The sequence below is a fragment of the Octodon degus genome, unplaced genomic scaffold, assembly GCF_000260255.1.
Source record: "Octodon degus isolate 3935 unplaced genomic scaffold, OctDeg1.0 scaffold00090, whole genome shotgun sequence".
NCBI classification, from domain to species: domain Eukaryota; kingdom Metazoa; phylum Chordata; class Mammalia; order Rodentia; family Octodontidae; genus Octodon; species Octodon degus.
Window position 1 is genome coordinate 4,094,884 of NW_004524666.1, and position 7,819 is coordinate 4,102,702.

Consider the following 7,819-nt stretch of genomic DNA (forward strand, 5'->3'; position numbering starts at 1 on the left):
ACTAGAACTTTGTGCGATATCCTATCCTCAAACTGTTAGAAGTGCTGGTCATTTACTTGCCATTCCAGTATTTATCTTATGTTTTATTCTTAGTACTTCTTTGCTATCATGAAAACTTTTTCTGAGTTTAATTGTTTTGAAACATTTAATTTTCCAAATATTGCTTAATCTTAATTTTTGTTCTAAGGTTTATACTGTATCTTTGACTTACAGTTTATTTAAAAGACATTGTATGATATCTTCTCCTAGTATTAGAAACTTTAAAACGTATATTTCCATTTTCTGTTGACTTTTAAAAAAAAACCCAGAGGTTTGTACCTATGTTGTTTATTTATTATTTCTTGCCTATATCTTGTAATATGAGGAACTACTTTGGCAGTAACAATACACAATGTACTAACCATTGTTACTCCTAAAAAATAAAAATAAAAAATAAATAAATAAATTTTTTTAAAAAGTGTGAATCAGTTCCTCTTGGAGCTGCACAAGAGTGTGTGCTGCACGTGGAGAAAAGTGTGAATCAGTCCCTCTTGGAGCCGTACAAGCTGGCCACTGATAAGAACGACACCCATCTGTGTGACTTCATCTAGGCACACTGCTTGGATGAGCAGGTAAAGGCCATCAAAGAGCTGGGCAACCATGTGACCAACATGCGCTAGATGGGAGCCCCTGAGTCTGGCATGATGAAGTACCTCTTTGACAAACATACCCTGGGGGACAGTGACAATGAGAGCTAATGTCACCAGGGCAACACATGCATGTTGGGGCTACGGTAAGCTTTTCTATAAACTGTACCAGAACATCTACTTAAGTTCTTTAATTCCTTCAAATAAAGAAATTTGTTACCCAGAGGAAAAAAAAAAAAGAAAAAAGAAAAGCTGGGGAATTTTTGTGTCTTTATTTTGATGTAGAGTAGGTACTACGATTTGTTTTTTTCCATATGGATACTGAGGAATTTTCTACCTAATATGATTAATGAAAGAAGAAAGGAAGACTAAATTAAATGTCATTTGTTTTTTTTTAAGAGACCAGTTATTAATGGTGCCTAGGCTGACCTTGAATTCCTAATCTCAAACAATCCTGCCCGAGCCTTTCAAATAGCTAGAACTGTATGCATGTACCACAATACTGGAGAGTGAATTTAAAGACACTACAATAGAGCTTGTTCTCTCTTTTAATTGTGTGAGACAAGAGCTCACTGAGTTAACCAAATTGGGCTTGAACTTGAGGTCCTCTTGCCTCAGCCTCCCAAGTGCTGGGGTTACAGGTGGGCAACACTACACCTGGCATTTATGTGATTTTTGACTGTTATCTGTGAAGTAATTCTTGTCTCTTAGGTTTCCTTCACAGACATTACTAATGAAAATGCCTGTCACAGTTTTGATTCTTTGTCACATGGTTCTTTTGACCAGAAGTTGGAAAATTGACCAAGTATAGCGCATGGTCTTACCCCTGCTTATATTTTTTATTTTTTTTATTTTTTTCCCCTGCTTATATTTTTATTTTGAAATATAGTTTCACAAAATGTTGCAAAATATACACACACACACACACACACACACACACACACACGTATACAGGAAGCCCTGTGCACCTTTACCTTTCATCCCCCAATATAAGTTTAGTATCTTTTATAAGTACAGTAGAACATGAAAACCTTGACATTTTTTAAAAGGCAGGGGATTGGACTCTGTAGTAGTTTCTCTAAGAAATGCTCACAATGGGCCGGCCAGATAGCTGAAAACAGGAGGAGCACTGTGAGTCCAATCTGTGTTGTGAGACCCTGTAGTAAATTGCCAAAAAAAAAAAAAAAAAAATGCTCAGAATATTTTTGATGCCACATCTTTCTCTATTTTACTCAAATTTAATAAGAATAAATTCAGTTCAACCCCTGCTTAGCATTCCTCTGGGTTAAATCTCCAGTACCTGACTAAATCAATAAATACATGAACAAAGTCAAAACCTTATGAGTTACATTGGGCTGCTGTAACAGATACCAATCTGTTGGTGACTTAAACAACATTTTTTTAATAGTCCTGGAGGCTGCAATGTTCAGGATCTGTGTGCCAGCAACTCTTGTGTCTGATGAAGGCCACCTCATCCTTTGAGGACAGCTCCCTCTCCTGCAGTATCCTTGTGTGGCTGAGAGAGGGAGCGAGGTCATGCCTCTGCCATTTCTCTTGTATAGATACTCATCCCATTCAGGAGGGCTCTGCCCTCATGATGTGATTATTTCCCCAATGCCCACCTCCAGGTACTGTAACATCAAATATTGGGGCTTCAACACATGAATTTTAGAGGGACATACCCTGTCTATAGCAAGTGGAATTTGTTGAAATTTCAGTAGTTTTACATATTTGTGGATTTTGCTTACCTATTTGTATTATATCCTTTGTATTTTTTATTGAATTTTAAAAGTTCTTTATCTGAGTACCTATAATAGGTGCATTAAATATTTTCTACCTATTTTGTGTTCTTAAAATTAAAAAAAATTATTAGTTTATGTTTGCATTACCTATAGATTACTTTCATGGGGGCATTGGTGCATAGTACATCTTAATTCTTTGTATTTCTCCTTTCCTCCATTCCCCACCCCCCATCCATCTTTTGCTCCCTTCCCATTTGCCATCTCCCCGGTCCTCCAGTTCATTTCTGACACTATCTATCTAGAGATGGTATCAGCTCCCGCAAGTTGAAGACTCATTCAATAAGACTGCCCCCACTTTAGATCCAGTTACAATCCCAGGCCCCTGGAACTTTGCACCAATTGGCTGCAGGTTGGAGTTCCCACAGCTCCTTCCTTGGGTTTTAATTAGTTTGCTAGAGTGACTCACAGAACTCAGGACAATACATATTACTTGCTTATTATAAAAGGTATTTTGATGTGTACAAAGAAATAGCCAAATACATAACTGGATGAGGTCTATAAGGTGTTATGTACAGATGTTTCTATTCCTGTGGAGTTCCATGGGGTGTGCTGCTCTCCTGGTATGTGGTTGAACTCTTGTTCACTTCGTGAGAATCTCCATATGTTCAGCTGTTGCACCAAATCCTGTCCATTTGCTTTTTGAATGGAGATTTTAATGCATAGACATGATTGAAACATGGACAACTATTTAAAATTGTGAGTGGGCTAAAAGGCTAAAGTAATTTAAAGCTAATAAACTGAGTGAGGAAACACAGGGAGGCCTATCCAGATTCTTCTTGGCCCTTGTGTGTAGCAGTTTTTTTCTTAAGGATATGAGCAGGACTCCTAAAATGGGGCTCTTGTGATCTACTATCAGACAAGGCAGGTCAAAGAATTCCTTGATGGCCCATGTCTCTAATGCAAAGAAAAATCATATTTTTAGCTTCTTATGGACCTACCTTGGAGAAAAGAAATTGTAGTTAATGTGGCCAGCTTTGAGGAAAATAAAAGTGCAGGTAAAAGGAGGGTAGGAGGAAGTCAGAGAAAGAGAAATTTTGTGTTTTGAGATCTGTTTCTGGTGCTTAAAATGCCTAACATAATTCTAGTCCCTTGAGAAATAGCAAGTATTTGGGAATAATGAGCAAAGACCCCAGACATATATCATAGTATTATTTTTCAAAAAATTATTCATTTCTTGTAACTTGTCAATCTTATTCATGACATTCTTTTTAATGAATGTGGGCTTCATTGTGATAAACCTACTTTAATTCCTCTCACTTGAATCTTTTGTGCTGTCTTGTTTTTCTCTAAAGATTTATATTAACCGGGTGCCTTCTTTTTAAAATTTTCAACTATTCCAGCTATGAATGGGATTTGTCTGAGTCTCTGTAATTCTTGATCTATGTCTCAGAGCTCCTTTACTAGACACATACACAACTATGATTGTTGTAAGTTGCCTTTTTATCTTTATTATAATTTGTTATTTCTGGTAGCATATTTTTGTTTTAAAGTGTGCTTTTAGTGATGTAACACAGCTATAACCTTACTGCTTTTCATGTGTTGTCTTTACCTTATTTTCAATTTTCTGTATCTATATGAAGTGGCCTTTGTGTGCATGGCAAATAGTAGTCAGATTTTAATTTTTGATCATCATATTAATCTCTGCATCTTAGTTGGAGTGTTAAGACCACTGATATTTAAGGATATTGTTTGTATGGTTGGATTTAGGTGCCACTTGAATAATTTTGTTAACCAGAATTTTGGAGTAACTTCTTCCATTTCTTTTGTTTTCTATGTTAGCATGATTTGTAAAATTTCTTTGTAATTCATCTATTGGTTTAATTATATCTTTTTGCATTTTTTTGCTGTTTGCTCTAGTATATCCTTTCTAAATGGGATGATATGAGAACAAGGGGATGAGAATTAGTTTTGCAGTGGCAAAACAACCCTGGATATTAAAAGGATTTGTTATGCTTCGAAGAACCATAGAACATATATGTTCAGAAAATCTGTAGTATTAGAATTTCTTATAGAAGGCAAATGAGAAAGGGATGTTATGGGTTATAGTGAAATATTAAGGGCGCTGCTCTAGGTTTACAATACATATCTTAAATTAGACATAGTGTACATAGACAAAATTGTGCTACTTCAGTAAAATCAGAGGTATATGCTTTTATAAGTAAGGTCAACGTGGAACATATAATTCTTTGAGTTAGAAGGAACATAAATGTTATAGGAACATTGCTTTTTGTTTTGTTTTTATTTGCTTTGTTTTTGCAGTGCTGAGAATTGAACTTCAGAGCCTTCCAATTGAGCAGCACCCCCACCCCCTTTTTATTTTTTATTTTGAGACAGTCTCACTAAGTTTCTTGGGTGGAATTCAACTTGTATCTCTTTGTGTCACCCTCTTGAATGCTGGAATTACAGGTGTATGCCATCTGTACGTGACTGTTTTCATCTTAAACAGAAAAAGCCACATATTTTACTGTTTGTTTTTCTCTTTGGCTTCATTTTCATCACCCTGATTCTATCTCTTTACCTCAAACATACCCTGGGTACTTGCTAGGTTTCTGTGATTGTTTTAGGTGTACAAGTATATATTTATATTTCCTTTCAAGAAATTTATACCTTATGTCTTAGTTACATTTTTGTTGCTGAAACAAAATACTCAACAGCCATAAATAAAGAAGGAAAAGTTTATTTCAGTTCACAGTGTGTCAAGGTTTCAGTTCATAATGAACATGTTCTGAGGCATGGTGGCATGGCAGAGGGGTATCACTGAGGAGAAGCAGTCCATGGGAGAGCAGACAGGGGAAAGCAAGCAGCCTACCTTCCTTCTGTCCCCTTATATTCATCCAGGGTACAAGCCTATTAGTTGGTGCCACCCAAATCCAGGATGCAGCTTCCATTATCTAGACTCAGAACTATGCTAAACTAGTCAAGTTATCATACACCCTAGATCCAGCCAGCTTTTTTTTTTAATTTTATTTATTTATTTGTGTGTGGGGGGCAGCTCAGCCCACCAGGGGGCGGGGCTGGCTGGCATGTGGTGCTGGGGGATTGAACCGCGGTCCCTGTGCTTTGCCAAGCTTGTTCCAAGTAGGTGCTTTAGACCACTGAGCCATCTCACCAGCCCCGATCCAGCCAGGTTTGAAAAGCCCCAGTTCTGAGCCCTTGAGGATTTGAGGAGGAGACATTTCTATACAAGCCATAACACCTTATTAAAAAATGAACATGTTGCAGTCTGTAGGCATTAAAATGATGGTGTGTTGTGTTTAAGTGGAGCCTCTGGGTGGAGGGGAATCTATATTTGCCTGAGAATTTTATAAAAGGCTTTGAAGAAGAGATGTTTTAATCGGAATTAAGTGATGTATATACTCCCCAAGCAGAAGTGAGGGATAAGGGTGGTTGAATGAAATGATATGACAAGTGAAAGCATTCAGTAAGGTGCCTGCTACTGATAGATTTTTTTTTTAGTACATGCTAGTTTTCTGTTATCTGTCCCTTCCCTATGTCAATTGCTAGGAGAGCACATTGGCTGCTTACAAAAATAATATAGAGTACTTATTGAGCTGTTAGACATTGTACTAAACACTGATTTAGGCATTTTATATTTATTATTTGGATCCAGTGATGACTGTAACAGGTAATTCATATTCCTTAAAGTTATTATTAGTTTATAGATAAGGAATCTGAGACAGTTTTTGTTTTGTTATTTCCAAGCATGTCTGCTCCTTGATTTTGTAAGTAGGAAGACGGGAATCATAGATAAGAATTCAAATCCAGTGTTCATCTCTGAATGCTTTCAATTTTGCTTTTTCTAATGCCATTTGAATTGTTTTACGAGTTTTGATGTGTCTTTTTCAGTTTCGAAGTACAGACCAGATAGTAGAGGGATTTTCTAAAGGTTCCTTGAATATTCAAGACAAGTAATAAAGTATCATTTTAAAAATCCTACCATATGAAATTTAATCATTTGACTTGAATTAAGTTGACTTTTATTTAGGTAAGATTCAGTAGACATTGACTTCCCCACTGCTGTCATTTTTTTTTAACTTCTGTTATGGGAGCTGTGTGAGGAAAGAACTGAAGTCTTGCTCCTTTTTAGTGAATTGGGGCATTCTAAGAATACATGAAAGGAAATTTTAGTACTAACTGAAATATGGTTACACTTTCATTTCCCTGTGTATTCAGCTAGAGCAAAGTTACAAAAGTTAAAAAATGTTTTTAACAAACACTAGTTATGTGTATTCTTTAACCAAAAGAAAAGTGGAAGCCAACCTAACTGTAAGCGTCTTGTCCAAGGTTATAGCATGCATATTATATCTCTTTTATTTCTTCTTTGGTCCTGTGTGCTCTTGCTCTCTCTCTCTCTCTCTTTCTCTTTCCTTTCTCCTCCTCCTTCTTCCTCTCATTCTTTCTTTGTTTGGTTTGGTTTTTTGGCACAGTCTCTCACTCTTCAATGTAGGCTGGTCTTCACCTTACCATATAGCCCAGGCTAGCCTTGAATTCACAGCACTCCTCCTACCTCAGCCTCTCAAGTGCTGGGATTACAGGTGTGTTCCACCATATATGACTTTTTTATCTTTTCTATATTCTGAGAAATATTCTTATCTTTTACTTATGATCTACTGAATTTCAGTGATCAGTTTTAATTTTCTAAGTTTAATTTTTTTTTTTTTTCGGAACCAGGGATTGAACTCAGACCCTTGCACGCAAGCACTTATTCTACTGAGCTATCTCCTCGACCCCTTAAATTGTTTTTTTTTTTAAATTGTTTTATTTTTGACTGATATATTTTTTACTATCTCTGAACATTCTAATAGATGATATAATTTACGTATCATATATATATATATACTGCATATAATTATAGATTATATATAATCATTTACCTTAGCTTTTATTGATTATATGCTGAATGTTTTGTGATTCTTTGTTGCTTTGTGATTCTTGGTTGATCCTTCAGATACATGAGTGAAGTGTAAAAAAGAGGGGTAGGAACAATTTAACATTGAGTAGGTGAGAGCCAGCCGTTAGAACAATGGTCTCCTAATTGTCAGAATGAATAGGCCTTTGTGTGGAGCATCCAGTATTTCACCAATTGGCCAGATAGTTCCTTCAGTCATTTTTTAAAGAGAAGGGCCTCACATTATTTGCTTTCAGATAGAATTTAGCTGATTTCACAAGTGTAGGTAGATACAGGGATGAGGAAATAAAATGAGCATCTGAGTCTTATACAAACCTTCCAGTAACCACCTCTGTTTGCACACCCACCATTTGTTCTTAACATTAATCATACAAATTGTGTCTGAGGGGCTGGAGAGATGGCTCAGTGGTCTAAAGCACCTACTTGAAACAAGCTTGGCAAAGCACAGGGACCACAGTTCAATCCCCCAGCACCACATGCCA

The 7,819-nt window shown here is 36.4% G+C and overlaps 1 protein-coding gene and 1 long non-coding RNA gene across 4 annotated transcripts in view; both read left to right on the forward strand.

The window, feature by feature from the left end:
• Positions 1–7,819, forward strand: part of Lin28b (lin-28 homolog B) — a 117,637-nt gene that overhangs the window by 65,219 nt on the left and 44,599 nt on the right. The gene's annotated exons all lie outside the window — the stretch shown is intronic.
• LOC111818402 overlaps positions 774–7,819 on the forward strand; it is an 8,692-nt gene continuing 1,646 nt past the window's right edge. The window contains exons 1-2 of the long non-coding RNA XR_002822399.1: positions 774–841; positions 912–916. This is a non-coding gene — a long non-coding RNA (uncharacterized LOC111818402). The remainder of the gene's footprint in view (positions 842–911; positions 917–7,819) is intronic.